At 34.2% G+C, this 24,983-nt stretch overlaps 1 protein-coding gene across 3 annotated transcripts in view; it reads right to left on the minus strand.

Moving 5' to 3' along the window:
- GRIK2 (glutamate ionotropic receptor kainate type subunit 2) overlaps positions 1-24,983 on the minus strand; it is a 358,568-nt gene that overhangs the window by 240,688 nt on the left and 92,897 nt on the right. The gene's annotated exons all lie outside the window — the stretch shown is intronic.

Here is a 24,983-nt window from a genome sequence, read left to right on the forward strand (position 1 = left end):
TAAATGAAGCAAATATGCTTGTGAGAAAATGCTGTGCATCAGCTTTTCTAATTAATGAGATATCATTGTCCATAGAATGTAAAGTTATACATTGGGGTAATATAAATAAAGTTATTACTTTGGGGTAATATAATTTATTCTTGGATCTGGAAAAGCCAAGAATACTAAGAATACTATGACAATAAAAGTAATTTGAAGATGTGTCCTTACTGTGGGGACATGGAATGGCTCAGAAAAATTATAAGTATCTTTGTGGGCCTTTCAGCCCTCATTTTAACAGAGACCTGTCAATTCTAATGGACATACAATGGCCATCATCAGAGGATCACTAATTACAAGGTATTGTGCCTCTGAAAGAAATGTTACTCATTCACTCTCTCCTTCATTTCCAAAGTAGTGCTGCTACCCGGACTTGTACTGTCTAAAAAAATTCCATTCAATACTGCTGCTTTCTCATCAAGAAGTTTTCAGAAGCTGAATATCCAGTGACTGGATCAAACTAAACTTGAAAAACTGCACTCAGTTTGTAAACAGTCTTGTGAGTAACCAAGCAGATAAACTGTTGGTAAAGTAAAAATATCTGTATTTATATTTAATACTGATAGTATTAAGTATAAAAGGCTATTTGCTTTTGAAAATCTTCCTCTTGCAACACATTTCTCACTACAAAACTGAGGTGTTAACCTTTCTTTTCCTGAAGATCAGCCTTTTAATTTCTGGCAAGAGCATTAGGAGCAGATGCTCATATAATATTACTTTAAAAGCGCAAGCCCTTGCCACTAAGATGTGACTAAAAATTATTTAAGCATTAGTCATTTCAAACTGGAAAAGAGGCAATGATGGGAAAGGCAGCTTCTTAAGAAAAAATTCAATATCTAGGGAAATCCAAACTGATTGAGCATAGAATATATATGTACATACATACATATATATTGTACATACATACATATATATTGTACATACATACATATTGTACGTACATACATATATATGTATACATAATGCATACAATCAGTAAACAATATTGCCAAAAGTGTCAGAGCTCAAGCCACAGAAACTTAGATAGTGTTCAGTAAATGTATAAGCCTAGTACTCTTTAAAACTCAAAAAAAATGACCATGCTTATTTGCACAATAATGGAATATGAACATGAAAGGCAACCTACTGCTTTTGAAGTTAGTGGACTCCTCTGTTCAGGGAAACATTCTAATGGACAAGCTTTTGTGCTGCTAAGACTTACAGAACCCAAGCAGTGTAATTCAAATGGTGACATATAGTGAGACAGTATTTTGATTTGGGAAAATACTTTTATATTGCTGCATAAATCTAAAAATTAGTTAAATTATACGTATAGATATTCAGAGACAATAAAAAGATATTTCCATGAACAAAATGAAAATTAAGATATAATTCATAGGCCTTCCTATGGAGGGCACTTATTCAATTATAGTTGAATAAACCAGTATCACACAAACAATTATGAAATCCTAATTATATACTAAGCTAAATGGATTCATTAAAAGAAATAATCATTACAGTTTCTTGGTTCTCCTGAAGTTTTTACATTAGCAGATTTCTTCTCTAATTTCCATGTATCTGAAACTCAGTATAACCTTCCTTTTTTATTCTTGCATTTTCCATTATGCTGATTTCTAAATCCTTGAGACAGTGGAATCCCAGAGACAGGGAATTCTCCGATAAAGATTCAGCCACTACTCCCAGCATGAAAAAAAAAAAAAAAGAGAAAGAGAAATTTTATTTTGACCTTGCCTATCTAGGTAACTCCTAATGTTAGTGACAGTCAAAACATAAAACAATTTTATGAAGATGGCATCTCCCGAGAGTGGCTGTGATGTGTGCCTACATACACAATTCAGTGATTTCTTCCCTCACTCACTGACTTATTCTCTATTCCTGTGATTAAAAAAAAAAAAAAAAACTAAATCTGGCATCATATGGTCTGTCTGTTTCAGGGTATATTTCCAGTCCTAAGAAAAAGAGAAGTAGAATAACCTGTTTCTATTGTTCTATGATTAGGATATTTTGCTAGGAGGAAGGAAAACTTATTTTCTGCTCCTGAATATTTCCACATTTTGCACTAGGTAGACACTGAAATTAAAAATAAGAACCCTAAAGGAATATAAAGTAGACCATATATTTTGACATTTCTAGCTTTTTATAAGTTGTAGGTTGTCAAAAATCCACTAGGTTCCTTTCATCTCAGTTTAGTAAAATATATAGTAAAATATTTTGGATGCTGGCAGGTGCAGGTTCATCATAACCTTTACAATACGAGACTCAAATCAACTGGCTCTCAAAAGTTCTCCATGTCCTACTAAATTGCAAAATGACTGAAAATGCCAGGTTCCTCAGCAGTGAATACAGCTTTGGCCAAGCTGATACAGCACATGGGGAAACACCACTGTTTAATTGAACATTTATTTAGTTTAAATTGAACTCTACTGCTAAGACCAGGAGACAGACGTGTCTGAATTCTGAATATAAGAATATATTAAAAAAGCAGACCCTCATTTTCCAGATGAAGAAACCTTGTAAGTTTGCTTGCAAGTCTATGCATTAGATGTTTCCAGGATGCTCGGCAAAGACACATAAATGAGTTCAAGCTTTGACAAGAATTAAAATTTTTAAATGGTGCTTTTCCACTGCTGCATAAGAAATAGAAACTTATTCAGTAACTTTAAATTTACTATTGTGTTCCTGTTTGTTACTGAGTATGTAAATAATAGTAAAAAAAATAAAATATTTTGAGTATTTTTGAAGACTTTGTCATGCAAATTCACTGGCTTAATACTGGGAGACAATCCATTAATTACATTGCAATTTTTTTATAAAATGGAAAGAAAAATAAAAGAATTGGCTTTCCAGTTCAGAGACACTCAATTACAAAGGGATAGTGGTATCCAGAAGCTGTCATAGCATACTGTGTCATGTTGTTCGCTCTCAAGCAGGCTTTTCTTTACTGCTGCTTTACTTTGTATTCAGGATAGCCTTATTAATAATCAAATAGAGGAATGCACTGCAAGCCTTTAGATAAGCAGACAGAAGAGTCATAAATCTTGCCATTTGTATGGGGACAAGCAGCCATACCAATACCTATTTCTGTCTCACAGCTTGAAAAATGTAGGTGTTAGGATTTGCAGGTTTTTTAGCAGAGTCTATAGACCCATGGTAGGCAGAAACATTAGTTCTCAGATGCAACCAGCAGCACATCCTGGAGGAATGGCCTGAAATTCCACTACTACCTCAAAAACAGAAAGAGAAAACTTAAAAGCAGTAAAAAAATTGTGTATGTTATTCTTAACTTGCTTCAGAGGTCTCATACATGGCTTCTTCATTCACAGAGTTAAGGATAAGGCAGTCTGCCCTGTAATAGTGACACCAGGGAATATGGGATCATGTATCCACAGCTCAGTCTGTAGCCCATGAAGTTTTATAGGCTGTGTACAGTAGCTGATAGTTGAGCACTTCCAGTTTTTACTGTCACAGTAACCACTCAGATAAAGCTCACTAGATTTTTTGGGTGGTCAACAGAGGAATATTTCAGACATGTCAATCCAAGCAAGATAAGCCAGAGCAATTAAATATTCTTCAAATACTTCATCTTTGGAGTGAAATCTGGGATAATTAAAATTTCGTATTAATATTGATATGAAATAATTACTTTCAATGTACCTGAAATCCATTAGGTTTTTTCATCAATTGACTCTATTAAAAAAACCTTTATATGACCAAGTTCTTTTAGCATAACAAATAGGAAAAAATCAATCATCAATGTAATACTGATGGAATAACTGTTTCTTCAGAAATACAGATCATTGGGAAAAAAAGGATAGTAATATTTTACCAAAAAAGATAGAATGTAGATGTCCTTACTATTTTCCAAGGAAAAAGAAAATCTAAAATAGTTCAAATTATACAAGTCCAAAAATAATTGTCATGAAATTGTTCAAATGAAAAACTCTGCATTTTCTATCAAGAAGCTGTAGCAGAATTTATATTTATTGCTTACAAGTCATCCTGTTTTCCCCAGTTTTCAAATAATTTTCTTAAACATAACATCCAGAAGAAAAAAAAAGCTTGCTACTCATCTAGGCAAAAATTATCACCCAAAAGAAATTTTCCTACTCTCAAGTAACTAATTTCAAAAATAATAGGTTAACCTTCTGAATTATTCAATTTTCCATTTCCATTCCACACCAGGGTCCCCTTTGAGGATCATCATCTTGTATGTTTTGTGTTATCACCTCCAGGTAACACGTGACAAAACCCAGCAGAAAGAACAAAACTGCTTAACTACATGAATCACTGGATAACAAGAAGTTCCAGAGCAAATTATTAGGAAATATCTCCTTCTCTTACATGTAGAGAACTTTTGAAATAGCAGCATACCATGAAACCTGAGCTACTGTTACCTACTTGAAAAAATCCTCATTCAAGCAAGCTTCAAAAGCATCCAAGTAGGACTTCCAACAAGATAATAGCAAATCTGGCTAATTTAAAATCAAATAATTTCTCCTTTGTTTCAGGTACAGTCACAGTCACCTGTTTGTTTCATGATAAATTAATGCCATCTAATTACAGCTAGAGGCTATTTTGCAGTCTGTGTCCTCTGAAAAATTAAACCCTTAAACACGTAACAGAAGGTCACATTACCTCAGATCACAGTCTATCAAATCAGTCATTATGAAGCTTGCAAACTACTTGAAATTACTTAGTCAAAAATAACCGGTTCTAATGATATCACAAATGTATGAACTATATACACAGAATTAAAACTTCCATGGTTTTTAAATGTGAAACCTGGATAGAAAAATTCAAAAATCATTCACACATAACATTTTTCACATTAACAAAGTTATGAAAGCAGTAACATTAGTCTTAATTTTCTTTTAACTGTGATTTCCTTGTTTGACGATATAAAATTAAGTTTCTTTTTTTCTAATATCAATCCAACTGAATAGAGGTCTTGCACATACACATACTAGCTTTTAATAGCTATACATTGTTTAATATTTTAGCCATATTATCTACATGCACCAATCTGCACAAATTTACTGGCAGTTATACAGGTCTTTATTAATGTGTTATAAAAACTAGCATCAGTCACATGTGACATGAACACTATATTTTATGATACAGTAACTCTTTAAATATAGCAATGAAAACCTCTTTCTTAAATAACATTAAAAATGGGACTGAGAACCTGGAGAAAAATTTATTTTAAAGCCCAGGAGCATTTCTTCCCACCATTTTACTTTGAAATCATATTTAAATTTTACTACTAAATTTATATGAAGTTCTCTAGGAATGAATTTTTTTTCTTTTTCTTCACTTCAGGTCAATATTTTGAATCTGAGATAATTATGCTGCCCAGATGTATTCCTGATGTGACAAATTTCAATCTCTTTTTTTGATTATTTCATGCTCAGAAAACATGAATTCTCAGACAGACTTTGTTCAATTAGCTGCAAAATTTGGGAGAAAGGAGTGGCTGGTATCTGTGATAAACAACTTTTTTTTTAAAGTGTTTCAAGACAGAATGAAAGTAATTCTGTCAGGTATTATACTTTTAAAATATATGCTTTTATCTGACATGTTCCAATTTCAAAATTGGCCATTTGGTAATTGGAGTCAATGACTGTGCAAGGAGGTACCACATGGAGAAGATAATAAGTCAAAAGCACATTATTGAGAGTTCAGAGGATGTATTACACTATAGGCATTTACAGAGATGGGAATGATGGCTTTTTGGAAGTGTGAATGGACTACACTTCTCCAGTAGAGTTATAGCCAGAAGGCACTGAAGAGGCTCATCCCAAAAACCTGATAACACTGCCTGGCATGCACAGCCCTGCGAGGAGGAGGCACAGTAGGTGCTAAGCTACAGGGACTGATAGAGGCTGCTGCTGAAGGCATTTTAGTCCTAATCAAGTGTGCTGTGCACTGTACTGATAATCCACTTTCAGGTCCCGTTATGGATTTGAAAGCTACAGAGGTGGTTCAAAGAACTCCTTAAAGGTTGACAGCTTAGACTTTGTGCTTCCTACAAATACAGAACAAAATTACATCTTAGCCAGTTATTTCTGTCTGGAACGGGATTTAAGAAATTGAATCACTCTCAAACAAGATGTTAAAAATGAATGAAAAATTTTCTTCTTTACAATGTTTTCCATAAAGTAATGTAGTTTATGGAATTATAGATTTCAAATACAGCTGTGTGAATCTGGACAATACCACGTTTTTATTACTTCTTTTCAAAATTATATTGAAAGCTTTCTGAAGCTCACAACAGGAAAAAGTTGAAAAGGATTACTTGACAAAGAAAATGCTGGTTATTTGACTTTGAAGCTGGTTTTATGTGGATACAGCACTGCGGAAAAAGATAGCACACTTCAGCAGAAACCTTTATCCATTCTGAGTGCACATATGGTTTGGAGGAAGGAAGCAGGATCTGGAATTTCAGGGGTTTGCTTTCATTGCTACTGATTTCCTGCACAATATTGGACAAGATTATTTTCTTATAAACAAATATTTCATCCCAAAACATATCAACATTGCAATACAGGCACAATTATTGGAAAACACAGCATGCTTTTGAAACGAGATATAATTTCTGTTAAAGGCATTCCTGGAATCACTGTATGAAGCCATAACCACAGGATCCTGCAAATTTTGCTGTATAAAATGCATAGAACTATTAGCTTCAGCATCTAAGTTATACTTTGATTGGCATTTTAGTGTAGTTGTATGAAACTGCCAAATTTTAGGTATATTCAAATCCTAAATAGGATTTGAATTGTCCACTGATTTAAGACAAATAAAACTGTATGTTTTCTGATTGCACAACAGGCTAAATGTTAGGTTTGTATTGTCAATGTTAAAATCAAATATCAAAAGAGAAAGAGTTTGGTTGGTCTTTCTTAAATGTAGGAAAATAATAAGGAACATTATGAGGAAATAGTAACTGTGGATCTCATTTGAACAAAATTTTCCTTACCTTATAAAACTGATGATAAAGGTTTAAAAGCCAGGTGCAAACAAATTATAAGTATCCTCAAAGTTATTTTAAATGTAACTGGATAGATTCTAGCATCTTCAAGTCAGATGTGACAAATAACACACATTAGAATATTTCCTTTCATCAGCACAAAAATACTTTGAAAATTAATAAATTAAATACAGCTTAAAAATATTACTGAAAGTCTATTACATAGGTAAAATATGCAGTTTACTTATAAAATACTGCTTTTGATAGCATCACTACGAATAATCCTGCTTTCAGTAAGAATAGAGCACAAGTAAGGACGACAGATAAAATAATAATACCTCTACACATTCATCTACAATGTTAGAAGGTACTATCCATAAGATTTCTTCCCACTTTAAGGGATGTACATTAGCTTTCTCTGACATGCTAAGCAATGTATTACAGAATACACTTGATAATATCAATGTAATTATCACACTCACATAATAATTAGCCTCTTATGATTCACAGTAACAAAAGGAAACAAAGTAATAAATTAAGTCTGACTACAAAAATGGCCTCAGGAGATTTTGCTAAAACGTGCTTTTCCTTACTTTGGGTAACAGAATGTTTTGAACTACCTTTAAGCAACATGTTTGTTTCTTTCCCTTGTTTTTTTTTGGTTGTTTTTTTTTTTTTTTTCTAGAGACTGTCAATATCCAGATAAAAAAGCCTCTCAATATTCATGAAGAAAACTTCTTTTTCCAAAACTTCTTTAAATAAGATAATATGCAAATTTAAATGCCTAAATTTTACAGAAACCATCTTACAGTGGTCCTCATGAAAGTTTTAGGCTTGTTAATAGTCTACTTACTGGGCAGTTACCATCTTCTAACTTCCTTACTTATAGGTCTAAAGATAGACAAATCATAAACAATTTAATTTCATTCTAGAAAGAGTCATAAAATGTATTAGAACACTGATACAACCAGTTCTCTAACCTCATCAAAAGGGCCATAGAAAAATGCTAATAATATTGCATCCAGGCCAGGATTTTTATTTTCCATTAGGCTTCATGCTATTTGTCTTCTTAAATGTTAGTTTATGTCTGTAATCTCACTTAAGAAGCCAAACCACACACAGACAATGAAGGAAATTATATCCAGGTTTTCACTTGTTTTAAAATAAAAGTGACTCACTTATAAGAAATAAGTTAACATTAAAAAAGTAAATGCATTTAGGACTTAACTCCTACAAGACTGTAGTATATGCTACTAATATGTCTATATGCAAAAGCTGGAGAAAAATGCGGGGATTTTTTTTTTTTTTGGTTTGGGGTTTGGTTTTATGTTTCATGAGTTTGAAGTTTGGTTTTTTTTCAGTTTTGCCTTAATAAGGTAAAAAAGAGTCAGGAAAGAATGTCAAATTTTACCACAATCCTTCAAGAAGAGATTAGAAAAGCCACATATCTAATTTTTTTGGAAGAAATTCACAGAGACCAGTTCAACAGTTACCAGAAATCACTTCAAAATTCCTGGAAAACAGAAAGGATTTCCAGGAACTAAAGACATCCAACCAGGTAGAGATTATACTTCTTATACTGCATTATAAGATGCTCATGCTTGGATCTCTCAACATCTAAAGATGAAACAGAAAAGGGCTTAAACTTCAAAGAAGTCAGAAGACAATTATTAAAGCTAAATGTGCAGCTTACAGGGAAAGACAACTTCAAGAAAATATACTGCTTGTGATTATGTGATTATTAGTTTGTTGTTTTTTTAAGCAAACTGGTTAAAGCATTTGCCTGTAAAGCAGAAAACAAAATCCATTATGCACAGTGTTCAGAGTGATGTCCTAACCAGCAGACAGCACTTTTACATATAATGTAATCTTCAATTTTGACTGAAGATAGGCTACCATTTAGGAATTTTCAGCTTGCAAGAACCAAAAAACAAGAGCAATCCTGAAATTATCTTATATTCCTATATGCCTCTGCTAGTCATAAGAGACAAACCATCCCACAATTACTAGATTATCTGCTTCTTATCCAATCAATTTCTTGTAAAAAATGCTTAAATGGGAGAGAAATTCAGGGTGAGGACTCAGGTTTTCTTCCTGGCTAATCAACAGTCCCAGCTTGTAACTTCCAACTTGCTTTCTTACTTAATTCTTTGATCCCTGCCAAAACACCAGTGCACCTCAACAGACTGGTGTCATATGGTCAAGTCTCCTTCTGCTTGCCCTTTCTGGTTAGGTAATTTCTAATGCATCTTCAACATCAAATAGCAGCATGTGCTAGCCAGAAGTACCTTCAGGGTCAAATCCCAGTTATCCAGATAATTTCACTCACTCTGTTAAAACCAAGTACGTAATTTAAAAGCAACACACCAAACACTGCAGCATCCAGCAAATGAGAATCACAAAATATGCAATTTTTTCAATAGGAAAAAAAATGCGCACATTTAAGCCTATCTAAAAACTCAAAACACATACGGTTCATTTCCTCTTTCCAAAAATATCAAGAAAAAAAAAAAATTTCTTAAAAGTGTTCACAAACACTTAGAATTGGAAGGCCATAAAAAATCCATTTATTTCTTAAATTAAACTATAAGAATACTCATTGCCATGACTTTGGACATTAAATAAAGCAAATAAAAAGTTCATTTGCAGTCACAAAAGACCTAAATTTGAATCTTGCAAATGGATAAACAAAAAATAAAAGCCCAACTTAAGGCCTTCTAGATGATGTAACCATCGTTAAAGCAAGAGAAGCTAATAAATGGACCTCTGCACAGAATCTTCTTCAGAAATTAAATGTCTAAATGATTATGATCAGCTTTAGGATTATTTTTTAGTTTTAATACTTGATATTTAAACGATCAGGAGTTTGTAGATATTTGAGTGCTTTAAGCAAGTTCAAAAACTGCATTTTCATATTCTTCTTCCTTCTCTCTAGATTTCCATGCATAGAATCCTTCAGTAACCTGAAGCAATTCTTATTATCTAATTTAATCAATGGGAAAAGAAAAAGGATAAAAGACATATCTGGACTAAACACACACACACATATATATATATGCACATACATTTTTGCAACAGATGCAGAGCACCAATATAATTCTATGAGTGGTATGAGCTTTAAATATAGACAATCCCTTTTCTTTAGTACCTGTATTAAGTGAGAATGGGTTTTTTTTCCCATTATTTTTATATATCAAGAAGATACTTTCCAATTTTTAGTTTGCTGCATTATGTTTCCCTTACTTAATAGTAATTCATTACTACTTCCTACTGCTGCCATATTACAATGCAGTAACTGAAACTATTGTTTCCATTTTGCCCTTAAAGCCACTGAAACATAGATTTTCTTCACTACTGCCTGAGGCATTTTTGCTTCTTTCCAATGTGTTTTCTGACTGTATTACAATTGAACAGTTTGAAATCATTGCTATAGAGATGCTGTGAAATACCAGGAAAATTTATAATAGTCTTCAAAAATTAAAAACAAACCAAACAATAACAAAAGAAAACCCTTCAAAATTAGATTGATGGATGAGTTTTAAATGTGACAAACACTGTTAAAATTACTAATGTTCCACTTCAGTACCCAAATGTTCAGTTTCCAAAAATTTTTACACTAGAGAGTTGCTTGGAAATTAAGTCATTATCTTTTCATCTTATCAACAATCTCATCAAGTGACAAATCTCTTTTGTCAACAGTACTACGACCCTGGTTAAAATATGGTTTTGCTACCATGAGCATAAGGGTCTAGATACATGGTAGCAATTTTCAGAAGACCCATGTGGGTTACTGAATGCTATTTAGAAAAATCTTCACTATTTCTGTCCCCGATGTATAATCTTGGACTGCAAAAAATATATTGTCTCAATGATTACCTTTTTGATTCTTCAGCCATGGAAGGAAAAATAAAGGGTGGGTGGGGGGAGTGATGTACTCTGAATGCAGAAACAAGCAAGTAGTATGACAAAAAAACAATAGTAGGTGCTGATGATAAAAATGTCAAGTAAGAAAGAGATGGATCTTCAGCGTTTTTGTAAAGTGTTAGTGTTTATACAAGAGAAAATTGAAAACAGGTCTCTTTTCAAAAGTGCAGATATTAGGTGCTTCTGCTGCTAAATTGAGCAGATTTAGTTTTAAAAATATGTTGTTTCAGATTTCTTGAACTTGCTTATTTCGTAAGTTACAGCAATAGTGAAGCTTACACACTTTGTAGTGTGACCCAAAATAAATAAAATCTCAATATGATTAACGTAAGCAAGACTAACAAAAGAAATTTAGACATGACTCTCCAAAAAAAAAAAGAAGAAAATTTACTATATCAATTCCATAAATAAAAGAAATACAAATTTTAATTATCTTCTAAATCTTAACATCAAATGCACAAATTTTGCCACAGATTCATATTTCTAAAGTAATTTAATTAATGTGATAAATATCAATAAAATCATGCCAATGTGTATTAAATTTTAGTGCTTCAGAAACCAATAATTTATGGCACACTCCTGTGAAAACAGATTCCATTGGGCCCCTGAAGTAAAGAAGGAAAAATATTTAATGAAGCACGAGAGGTTTCAGGATGCTGCATGTCACAGATACTGATTCTTGTCTCCAGTGATAAACCAGCAGTGTTTAATTCACAGCCTGCAGTATTATTATTGGAGGGTCTGGGGGAAAGTGTCATACACAAGCAGAAGGTAAAAACATTTGATCTGAAGCACAGAGAAACTGAACACCTGACACTCCTCTCTAATTTGCAATAAATTTGACTGTCGCTTGTATTTCTTAATAATTACCCAATTAATCTTTTCCATGAGAGGGATGGTGTTTATGTTCCTGATGACTGAAATGCAATGTGCAAATGATTCTTGCACAGTATATACTTTCCATATATCGATGGAAACAGAGTGAAATTCAGCTCTAGAGGTGTCCAGAGTTTTGGCTTAGATTGATTTTCAATTAGATGCAGACATTTTGTTTTATTAAGAGTTTAGATGCTAAGATGTCATTAGCTAATATAATAATTATGCTCTAAAATGTTGTTTGCTAATTTGATAATTATGTCTTAATTACTGAATTAGAAGCCTCTTGAGAAAAATGAAAAGTTGTTTTGGCAGAAAACAAGAGTTATGCACCCTACCTTATCTGAATCCTGTATTTGGATTAAATATTAACTGTTATGTTATACGAAGAAACTTTTCCTTTTTATTCCCTCCTCTATATATTTTTATAGTGCACGGCCAAACAGATGCATCTTTAACCAGAATACCATAATCCATGATCAGAATATTTACTTTTCTTTTTTTGCAATTATATCCTTAAAATCTAAAATGCTTTATACTTTGACCACGGTGAAGGCTTGCATTTGTAAGAGAAGACCAGGCAGTATCACAGAATTACACAGAATATTCTGAGTTGAATGGACCCATGATGATCACTGAGGCCAACTTTTAAGTGAGTGGCCTATACAGTGATTTATACAGGAACTCACAACCTTGGCCTAATTAGCACAGTGCTCCAACCAACTGGCCTAATCTCAGTGGCCATGTTTTTTCCTAATTTACATCGTTTGCACATGAACCATGCAATAATTTTTTCAAGAAATTATGTTTTCATCCGGTACAATCAGAATGTCCCCATGTTGAGACCTTTTTTTTCTTTCCCCAAACACCTCCACAAAGAACACAAGGGAAAAAAGGTTTCATGAATTATTTATATGATAAATAATAATCATATTTATTTATCATAAATAAAAAATGTGGGTTTAATGAATCTATGTCTTACAACTGGAAGCATACTTAGAAAGGAGGTAGAGTATTGACAGAATCACTCCAACTATTAACTTTTCAAGGAAAATAAAATTTAAAAAAACAGTCTAAATATCAGCAACTAAAGAGGGGAGAAAGGGTAAAAACAGTAAACTGCAAGATAAACTCCATACTGGTGTATAAGGTGGAAACTTTACTTTCATGACAATGCCTTGCACACTGCACAGTTCCAATCCCCTCCACTGGGGAGGGCGTTTGGGCAGAGCAGGGAGGGGGCGACTGAAGTTCCAGATTTGGACAGCTATGTGTAGAAGCCAAGAAGCGTGGAAGGCACCAGGTGCAGAAGGCAATAGGTGTGCCAGGAGGACAAGCTCCCACTGCACTCATTTGGTCTGGCAGAACAGCTGACCTGAGCACAGTCAATACTTATGCTTGCATATGGGCTACCTGGCCTTGTTGAAGCTACCCCTCCTGGCCTCTGGCACAGACAAGGAATGTGTCTTTCCCCAGGGCTCTTGTCTTATCTACATGGGAGTCTCTGAAATGCAAATGGATCTCAATTTTAGTCAGCCTTTCCCTGCTTATCAGTTTGCCTCTTTTGTCTGCTAACCTGCTTTGACTAAAAGGAGAGTTTGGGCACTTGGAACCGATATGTATCTGAACCTTGAATCAAATCCTGCTCATTTCAAAAGTCATGTAGTAGATCTGGAAAAAGTAGAGGATGGCAACGAATTGTATGATACATTTCACATAATGAGTGAACAGGAAAGGATAATTCAGCCTGATAAAGAGACAGCTTGAAGTAAGGTAGAATTCTGCAAAAGCATATATGTCATGCAGATGGCAGGTACCATTTTCTTATTCACTGTTTCCTCACTCACAAGAACTAGAGGGCTTTACTTGTTGCAAGTGTTAAAGTATTCAGTGCTAATTTTCACTTTTCTTGAGGAGGTATGAATTGGGGAAAACAAACAAGAAGGAGATTTCAGTGCTGCAGACAGTGGGTATAGGTTGCCATCACCTGAGGTGGCTTTAAACCCAGTGGCATTACAAGATATATATATATATATATCTTCTTTCTGAAGCTGGGGAATTTTTCTTCTTTCTGATGGTGTGAACTTGTGATATTTGCATGAGACAGCTTCATGCAATACAGGTGGTTTGTATGCTGAGAGAGGATCTCTCTGAATCTGGTATTTAAATTTTCTCCATTTCATGTTTATTGTGAAAAGATATATTTGCTCACTAGTTATGTAGTTTGTATAAAATATTTAGTATTTCTCAAGCATAGCTGACAGATAAAGGTCTTAATAAATGTACCTTTAGTGCCAGCTACCGTACAGTACAGCTGAAATAAGTTATTAAAATTAATGGAATAAAAAGGTCAAAGAAAATTATATTTAATATTTTGGTGTCAAAATACAGTGATTTTTTTTCATTTCTAGGCCCCTAACACATTTCTTCTATATCAAAGAGCAACATGATTGACCTTCTTTGGTTTCTTTTTCCATTTAGGTCTTTATATTACCTTGAGTTTTGCTGTTTTGAAGCATCCCTTTTTTGCCCATCCTTTTAAAATATTGAAAACTTTAAATAACTTTTATATTTCTACAAAGCAACAGATTGTTGATGTTAAAAAACCATCTCATTATAAGTTTTTCTTTACAGTGTAATATTTGGGTAGTACTTCAGACAAAAATAAATCGCCTTTTGGAGTATTAAATTCTTGTGCAACAATGGATCATAGAACACAAGTAAAATCTCAGCAATAATTATGAGCCAAGGGGTCAGTTATGTTGAACTGGTTTAACTGATTTTTTAAACTGTGTTTTTTGTTTGGTTTGGTTTCTATTCTTGGCCTCATCAGCCCAGCAATTAATTTGCAGTCATAATTAAAATTTTAATGCTGAGAAATTTTGTGAAGAGGAATTTTAGGGAGACAAAGCAAGATTCAGTTGCCAGAAAACAGGCATCTGCTGCCTTTTCTGACTTTCTAAAACTGTCTTGGGATGCACAGTGTAGAGGCTGGCAGATATGGCAAAGGACTCATTGGAGTTGCAGGTGCTTTTTTAACTGTGGCTGGAGGAAATATATCTCATAGCACCTACATTATGGCAGCTGAATCCCATTCACTGACTTTGATTCAATTTCACCTGCAAATAATTTTCTTTAGGATGGATGCCACTTCTGAGTTTGCTGTTGTAAGGATCCTTTGCAACCTTCCTGAAAATGAGATTAATAATATGCTGAAAGTGATATTCAAAAGAGGTCAGATTTCCCTGCTGCTCCTTGTTAAATACACATATCCAACGTTCCTAAATACTCTTGCATAATCCTCAACGACTTCCTGCAGGTGAAACTTATTAACTGTTTTTCATTTAGAGAAAAAATAAAATCTTATTTCAGCAGCCCCACTGAAGATGATGGACAAAACAGGCCATACAAAGAGGTATTAGTCATTTTCAGCAACACCAACTGCATTCAGTTCAAAAAAAAAAAAACAAAAACAAAACATATATTTTGTCTGGATGTTTTGTTTTTCACACATTTCAGAAAACCAAGGCATTGATGTTTGGCAATGACTGCTCAAATAATTAACAGGAAACAGGTGACATAGAAGCAATGACTCACTGATACAACTAAACAGAATTTACTCCCTAAATTAGAAATTAATTTTTATTAAACCAATACACATTCATGGATAAAAAAAAAATTAGTCTTACACTTTTGAAAACAATTTTCTTGCTTACCTTTTGGAGGTAGGCTGAAAATATCTGCAAAGAATTTGCCCACTAAAGGTTTACAGGGGATTCAGAACACACATGTACATAATTCATCCTACTGCTGAAGAGTCAGACTGTTGAAGTTAGCACGATAGCTCCCACTAGAGTGGAATAGAAAGGCTTGTGTAGAGACTGACTCCAAGTAAGTAAAAGGGAAAGTCCTTGGAATCTGCCCTTTTCCTTCCTCCTCACTACTGAGCTCAGATAAGATGAATCAAAGACTGTCCTCCAAGCCTCTTACTTATTGGTTCTTCTCTGAGTGGATGTATCTAACACATAGGAATAAATGCACATCAGCCAGTAACAATATGAGGTCCTACAGCAAGAGCTTCCTGAGCTGTTCTCTGACATATTCATAACTACCTTTGTATTTGCACACCAATGTGTGCAAATCTTTTTTACCAGTTTCCCTTTATTACCAGTTTCCCTTTATTTCCACATTGCTTCTGAACAAGAACATAAATATTTTTTCTCTTACTACAGAATATTGTTTAAGTTGTTACTGTGGTTTATTTACTGTTAACTGCATTTTGAAACAAACAGCCATCGTAAAACATCCTTGGTCTTTTATAGGAATTCTTTCTTATAGCTCTTTTTCCCCAAATAATCAAAAATTAAGTATTCCATGCAGTGATTTTTCCCCATGAATAGTATGTTGCAAAATGTGCTCACAAATTATAGCTTTCATACCCACTCACTAGTAGGAATTTCTTTGGAAATGACACAAGCAGAAGCATATCACTCTACAGCAAAAAGGAAAAACAAAACAAAACAAAACAAAACAACCCAGGATTAAATTGTTATATATATATATAAAGAGATAATGTAAATTAGATTTAAATAACATTGTCTTAAATTATTAGCTTGTCATTGTTACTGACCACTTTTGAGAAAAACAGGTTTTCTAGCCTTTCATATTGATTTATGTTAACCACTAGCCTCAGTGTCTTTATAATTCAATTCAAATCTGTAATGAGTCAGACCTGTGGAAAGGCCTGTTCAGAATGAACAGTGACAACTTAGTTGAAATGCTGCTCATGCCATGGAAACAATGAAGTGTGACACTTTGTCTTTTACATCTGGCACAGGTTTACTGGGAAAGAAGAGTCATTTGTTCTGTTTTCCAGAAAGGGAGAAATACAGATAGGAGAATTAAACATTCACTTAAGGGGAGGGCAAACTATTTCTTTGCCTTTTTCACAGGTGTATTAAGCTATTTTCTAATTTACTTGGTAGCTTGAATATTCATTTATTTTTAGCTTTTCCTACATTGAAGTCTATACACAACCCCCTTTGAAAAGCTTTGACATCATTTAAGATACTTTGTATAAACATTTTTCCTTCTGTTGAAGTCTGTCTCCAAAATACCTTTCAGTTTGCCTATGTTGAGGTATCTACCCATGAATACAAGAAACCAGAAGCATGTATAGAAAACAAGAGAAACGCTTCAAAAATTCAATGACCAGTGTTTTTCTGTCATATAAATTGATCTAGATTAAATAGTTGTGCGTTATTTCTCTTAAATATAGCTTAATATTAGCACAAAATTGTACATAAGTTTTGCTAATGCTATTTTTTCATAAAATAATATCTTTAATCCAAATTTCTTTGCATTCACTTAACGAAGATTTTCATCTTTGACTCAGATTTCCTCAAGCCTAATATGTTTTTTAATATGGTGCTGATTTTTACAGTAATGTAGAGCTCTAGAAGTTCCGATTTTTCATTAATAAGGGGTAGTTTAAAGTATTAGCTTGCATTAGTTTGCATTCTAAATATTTACACCTTAGATTAAAAGACTGTTTTCAAAAGTTGCAAGAGCCTAAAGTCAGATCCTGTCTTCTCTTAGCTCTATGATATAACTTTTCATTAGACATGGGGCAATACAGGAACATCATCTCTACACAATTATTTCAAATCAGAAAGATAATGAAGTGAAATAATTTAAGACCACATGTGGATTGCTGCATTGTTCATGTTGAAGAAATATATATACAGGCAGTATACTGCAAAAATAATTAATAAATGTATAACCAAACCACTGATTCAAATCAAACAAGGAATATTAATTCATCAACTAGTCATGAAAGCCTAAAATAAGTGCCTTGCTCCAATCCTCATTTCTGCAGTCTGTTTCTGGATCCCTCATAAGAAAAAAAAACCCATAACTTGACAATTTTGAATTTATAGACCTTCAGAAGGAAAAAAAAAAATTAAATTTATTCTAAACATGTTTGAGGCAAATTCTCCATCCTGAATGGTTCAGCTGAAAGGTCTCATGATCCATTGTACAACTGCTTGTTGATTGTGCCTTGTAGATGGCTTTAGCAAACAGACAACTGTAATCCAGAATGGCTCTAATCAGAAAGAGAGTTACACATAATATCCCTTATGCATGCTATTGCAGGAAATAACTGCATCTAGCACTAGAGAAACCTTCAAATAAAGTCTTGCTCCACTATTCAGTTGCATATAAACAAAAACAGTCATTTAGGCTTCAAGTGGTGTTTTATTGCCTACTTACTTTTGCAAAATTCAGATTTGACATCTGTAAGATTTACTATTTTGAGCGAATTGTGCTAAATTTCCAAAAAATAGTTTGGTTGAAATTACATCTCAGACTTTTAGATTTCCCCTTTTGCTCAAGTTATTTTACACTTATGTCAACTTATGTCCTTTAACAAAAGGCTTAACAAAATAGAAGTTTCAAACTGAAATTTCAAAATATTCATGTCTTCTTAAATTTGGTGTATAGTAGTCTAAGATTAGACCCTTCTTTTCCACTATTCAATGCTGCCAACAAAAACTGGGAAATCCAACAGATTTTTCAATATTTCTAGCTGGAAAGCAAAGCACTCGAAAGCTTAAAAGCAAAACAACTGAACATGCTTGTTCAGTCATTTCCTGGGTTTGGCTGGGATGCAGTTAATTATCTTCATAACACCCCGTAGGGTGCTTTGGTTTAGGTTTTTGGCTAGAGCAGTGTTGATAACACACCAACTTTTTTGACATTGCTGAGCAGAGTTTTCACAGTGTCAAGGCCTTTTTTGTTTCCCACTGCACCCCAGCGAGAAGGTTGGCATAGGGCAAGAGGCTGGGAGGGGACAAATCCAGGACAGCTCACCTGAACTAGCCAAAGCAGCATTCCAAAGCATCTAATATCATGCTCAGCAAGACAACTAGGGATAGAGTTCTTCCATAGTTTTTGCATGGGAATTGGTCTTTTGGTGGTCAGTGATTGCTTTTTAATTTTTTTCTTTCATACTTTTTCAGTTATTTTGTTTACTTTTGCCCTTCCAATTCTCCCTGTTTGAACAATCTTTGAAGGGCTTTGTTTGACATGCATGTACTTGTCCTTAAAATCAGCCACATGGGGTTTGATTGCAAAACTGCAAGTGCTTCCAAGGTGATAATTACATATTAGAAGTATTTTTCCTGGTTCTAAGTGCATAGCATCTAGAATTTGTATTCCATTGATTCACAGATTAGATTATGTCGTATATTCCCTGTGGCTCTGTGTTAATTAAATATACTACTGCATTTTCATTTTTATTATTATCAAGAAACAAATTGTCCTAACACCTACAGTGAAATGAAAAATTTATAGGATTGATAGCCTAAACACTGGTAAAATAAATAAATTTAAGGTTAGATTACCTGGTAAATAATATCTCCAAGCATCATTAGTTGTGATCTTTCTTCCTTCATTTCCAACTAAGTGATTCCATGGCACTGCCTTTATTTTCTGTAAGCAGTTTTTCACGTCTTTTTTTGCCATACATTGACGTTTCCTTGCTAAAGTTGCCAAGATTCACCAATATCTTTGTTAATGTATCTGAAAATTATTTTAAGAGCTGATCGTTTGTTCCAAAAGTCTGGATGGTATTTGCTCAATATTTTTGGAAATGAGCAATTAATTGATTAATTGTTTTACAATTCTGAAATCCCAAATGAACAAAAGAATTTAGACATTTACAAGAAAAAAAAACAGACTAACCCAAAACTAGTCGAAATTTGTACCAATTCTTCCTACCTCACATTTGTGAAGTTTGAAAAATCTACAGTGCTACATGCCAGAGTTAAAGCATCAAGTCAAAGCCCACAGGAGCAAATGGCTGCCAGAAGAACCTACCTGACACTGTGTGCAAAATTAAACACTTAAGAGAGTAGAGGGCAGACAGGAGAAAATTAAGACCAGGAGGACTTGAAAAGCTTCAAAACAGCAAACAGGAAAGTCAAGAATAAGGGCAAAACTCATTCTGTAATCATGGCATAGTATTTTCAAAAAGTCTCAGAGCACATTCTTTTTGCTCAAGTACATGGGATTTGCCTCTCAACCATGGATGAAGAAAACACTATGAAGGTTAATTTGTTTGGTTTGTTGTTTAAAACACCTTCTTGTAAAACCCAAGGCCAAATACCTGAACTCAGTGTCACAAACAGGAGGGATTTCCTTCAAACACATACATACATTCTAATTCTTCTGCATCATTCAACTATTGAAATTTTTTAAATTTGAAATCTGAATGTCTACCTCTACTGGATAAATAATAGTTGGCAATTTTGTCTCTACTAGCTGCTTGGCCCTGTTGGTATCTGCTTAGTTCCCTCAGTGCATTAAATCCCTGCACTTCTGTCCCAAAAGTCCCACCTCAAAAGCTCCACTCCCATCTGCATCCCAATCTTTCTCACCATTTACTCTGCATTTACAATATCCAAAATGCATCTTCTAGAGCCAGAGATGATAGCTGCCAGTTTCTCAAGAGGTGTGAAACCTTTTTCTTATATTTACTTCATTACTCTAAGCTCCCAAAACATGCATCAAGTATTGACGAATGAGTTATTATTGGGAGGAATAAGTTCCAAACCATGGCAGCAAACTACAGTTCATTAGCAATGGTTTATCCTCTCTGCCTAGACAATATTTTTCAGAAACAGAGAAAAACTCTCATTACAGGCAATAGTGAACTAGCTTTGGAAGTGCTACAAATTCAGATCTCAAATTTGCAGAGAAGTCAGCATCTCCTTCTCTCTTTCTCTTGTGTAACTTTATCTTGGGGGTACTCCGGTTTTTCCTTCTTTCCTTAACAATCAGATCCATACTCTATTATCACTTAAAAAAGATATTTGTTATTTTTTATCTCTTAAAAGAAAAATCCCAGAATATAATTCTACATAGACTTGAGCTAAAAGCTTTTAATTTAGAAGGAAAAAATAAACATATTTTGATTTTTTTGCTTAAAAAGCAGTTAGAAATCAACTTTTTTATGGATGCCTTGAATTAATCTACAGTAATAATCTATGATTATTGATCTTTACTCTTTGATTATCCTAGTTTAAATACTCACCCCTATAAATTCTCACTTTTTCTGTAACATACAGGAATTTTTCTCCCACAAAATGTTTCTATGAATGCAGATCTGTGGATCTGTAACAAGGCTCACAAATCACCTGAACAGCTGGATTTGCATTGATTATAAAAAATAAACAAAAACTAACAGTAATAGTGACTCTTTTAAAAGAATGTTGTTGATAGTATGGTAGAAATCACTATGGTAACAGAAGTTTGCATGAGATGCTACCAAGCTGGATCACAGATAATACTGATATTATGTGAGAGGTCACATACTCTGAAAATTTGAATATTTTTATTTTGTACAGAACTACTGACATTTTGTACTCTAGTTGTTTAAGTAAGTCATTAAGATGTTAAAAAATTAAATAGATGAAAAAATTGTATATTCCATGTTTCCAGCTTTCTCAAGTATCCCAGTGTTACTTATGTTTTTCTCTGTTTTCAGTATCCACAGGAGATGAATGTTCAAGCAGATATTAAATTGTATTAAATTACCAAAGTTTTTATATATATATATATATAAATTGATATTTGTTTTATGAATCTTATTTGGATCAAAGGAAAAATTACTAAGAAAATTTTAAAGTGAATTAATTCGTAACACTATCCGTTAATCACAAAGCGCAGTGAATCTTCCTCCCCTAAGAAGATAAATTGGTTAATGCCTTTGCACACTGTGACTAGACACCATAAAAACATCATGTATTCCAGTTCCATAACCCAACCAGAGACTCCCTCAAGACCTCTTTATATTCTGGATATTTTTTAAACAATGGGTATGTTAACAATTTCTTTTTTTAATTCCCTATCATGGTATCTAGGAACAGGAATGTGATTTGGTAAGGGAAATTTTACAATATAAAGCAATTTTTTTATGCAAGATGATTGTGATGATCTCTTACTGCTTTGGCCCACTGCTTCTGTATTAATAATGGGTTCCCTCTTTAGGTTTCCTATGGATTATTAACAGCAGTGATGTATTTTAAAAAACATCCTAAGGCAGGTATCTGGTGAAGCTTTTTAGTAAATTGTATCTTTCTCTGAATCTATCATAAGAGATTGCTCAATATATAGTGTTCTTAATTCCCCAGTATAACAAGTTTCACATTCCAGACACAGACAGCCTAAATTCATAGAAGAACTTGTGTTGAAAGAGCCCTTTAAAAGTCAGCTAGTCCAATGCCTCTGCTATGGGCAGAGACATCTTCAGCTAGATCAGGTTGACCAGAGCCCATCCAAACCTGAATGCCTCCAGGGACAGAGCAACCAGTATCTCTCTAGTGCCGGTTGCCCTGTCCCTGGAGGGTATTCAAATGTTCCAGCATTTCATCATCCTGAGGATTTATCACTGCAGCAGTTACAAGCTAAATGTAAACACATTGCTATACAAATATTGTCACTGTTAGAGACCCAGGATCAAAGAATGAGAGAACTGATTACTTAATAGAGGATTTATTTTTTTTTTCTCTTTTTATACACTAGGGAAAATTGAACTGCAACGAGTCAGCTCGATACAAACATAAATTTTAAAAACTACACTGTGGCATTTTCTGTCTGCATAGGAGATTTTTTTTATTGATGGTCATTAAATATAGGAATTTTTAAGTACTAAAGGAAAATACACTCCCTCAACTTAATCACAAGTTCTGTCTAGGGAAGCTTCCCTTCTAAAGAGTTCTTCTTTCTTTCTCAACTAAATGCAAATTTTGCCTAGGAGGAACCTTCCCTAGAAGGGACCAACACTGTGAGGTATAAGTCCATAAAGAGCATCTTTCTCCTTAGAGTGGTGGGCAGGAGCTCCTAAACCAGTAAACTTTTTCTACAAAAATCCACAGCTCTCATAACCTCTCAACTTCCAGATAGTATTCTTTCCTAGTGTATTATATTTGCCAAGCACTCTCCTCCCCCAGAGGGCTGAAAATGTTTGTGATGCAGTCTCCTGGTACCTGCTATCTCCCTACACAGAACATCATACTTCAACTTCCTGTAGGCCTTATTTCTGAAAAGTTAAAATTTATTCTTGACTTAAAATGCATTTTTACAAATAAATATAAAAATAACAATTTTATAAAAATAAAAATTCATATTTATTTCTATCTGGTTCTTATTGTTTAAATTAATAACACACAATATTTTAAAGGCAAGGTCACTGCTCTTTAAGCAAAATAATAGTACAGTGGGTCTCTCTACTAGTGCTTTTTTTACAGATGGGGTGATCCTAAAATACAAAGAATCAGTGCCATTCAGTTGCACAATTGCTAGGACAGAAGAAAAAGATATATTTTTATTTCTGAAGACACTAACTTCCCACAAACCTTTGACTGCTAGAGTACATAAACTGACAAGACAAAAGTGACAAAAGCATCACTCCTCTAGGGATTCAGATAGCAAACATAAAAAGCTGTCCTGGGTCAGAGCCCAACATATTGTCCTTACAAATGTCCAATCTTGATCATCCTGGAAAAAACATATTCAATGGAACACTCATAGGAATAATTTTATCCTTCTCAAATACGTTATATGTTAAAGCCTTGACACAAACCAGAGGTCCAGTTTGCTAAAGACGTTCTTTGGGCAAATCCATGGAATAAAGGCCCATTGAATGCAGTCACTGCTTGAATACCCATGAACTTCTAGTGCCTACAATGTTTCAAGGCAGGAATTTCCACTGAACTTGTTACCTGTTCAAGTCATTTGATGTATCATGGTTCTTGTATTGGAAGAAAGAGTGAGCAGTCATTGTGTATTCACCTTTGTATTCACCTTCTCCACACTGCTCATTATGTTACTGTGCTATGTTATAAACCCATTCAGTTGTCCCTTTTTTCTAAGTTAAGAGAAGTGTCCTACTGAATTATTTCTGACATGGAAGCTGTTGAGCATCTTTGATTGTTCTTTTCTGAAGCATGTTTCAAACACCACCTTTAAGGTGCATTTACACTCCTATCAATGCTCTTGCCATTTTAGCTCCTTCCATCTTTCATTTCTCCTCTAAAATGAACATTTTTTTGCTACTGTTTTGCCTCCACCACAAGTCTACCATTCCAAATCCTATCAGTCTCAGTGCATCAGACAATCACAAGTGCCTTCAAGCCCCTCATGATAAAGCACCACTGAATTGTTTAGCTTGGAAAAGACCTCCCAAGGTCACTGAGTCCAACCATTGGCCTAGCATTGCCAAGTCCATCAACAAACCATGTCCCTCAGTGTCATATCCATCAACAAATCATGTCCCTCAGTGCCATATCTCCACATCCTTTAAATACTTTCAGGGATGATGACCCAACCCCTCCCCTGGGCAGTTTGCTTCCTTTCTCTGAAGTAATTTTTTTCCTAATATCTAAGTTTCCCGGGCACAACTTGAAGCATTCCCTCTTGTCCTGTCACTTATTAGGTGGGAGAAGAGACCAACCCCCACCTGGCTACAACGTCCTTTCAGGTAAATGCAGAGAGAGTGAGATCTCCTCCTTCACCAACTTTATTACCCTGCTTTGTACACAATTTAGCACCTCTGTGTCAGATGTTAACAACGATAATAGAGGTTTCGTTGACTGTACACATTGCAGAAATCTTCCACATATTTGTCTACTGAAGATCAACCAGATTTAAGCTTACTGTTCTCTAGTTGCATTCTACTCTAAGGTCAAAGAATCACAAATGCCATAGAAATAAGTCACATGGGCTATATGATTTTAGGGCCTGTACCCTGTGATCATCCATTAGTTAATGCTCCTCACTGAAAACTCCACCTCCATCTATCAACCATTTTTTTTCTTTAGAAATACTTACAGCAGATGACTCCTTTTCCAGGAATAAGACAAACCCATTTTGTCCCTGACAACCCACAGGTTTCTCCTTCAAAGGAGAAAAGAAGAAAAAATGCTGCAAAGCACCTCATTCTAGCTTTGTGCAGTTGTGATCATGAGCAGTAATGTTTATTGCTAATTAAACATTTCCATCTTTACTTTTTTCCTTTACTAAATTTTTTTTTATCATCCCCAGCATCACACACTCAAAGCATTATTCTTTTGAACAGTTTTTGTCATATTTTCCTGTCACTTAGGCAGGG

Source organism: Passer montanus, unplaced genomic scaffold, assembly GCF_014805655.1.
Source record: "Passer montanus isolate IOZ18808 unplaced genomic scaffold, ASM1480565v1 scaffold11, whole genome shotgun sequence".
NCBI lineage: Eukaryota > Metazoa > Chordata > Aves > Passeriformes > Passeridae > Passer > Passer montanus.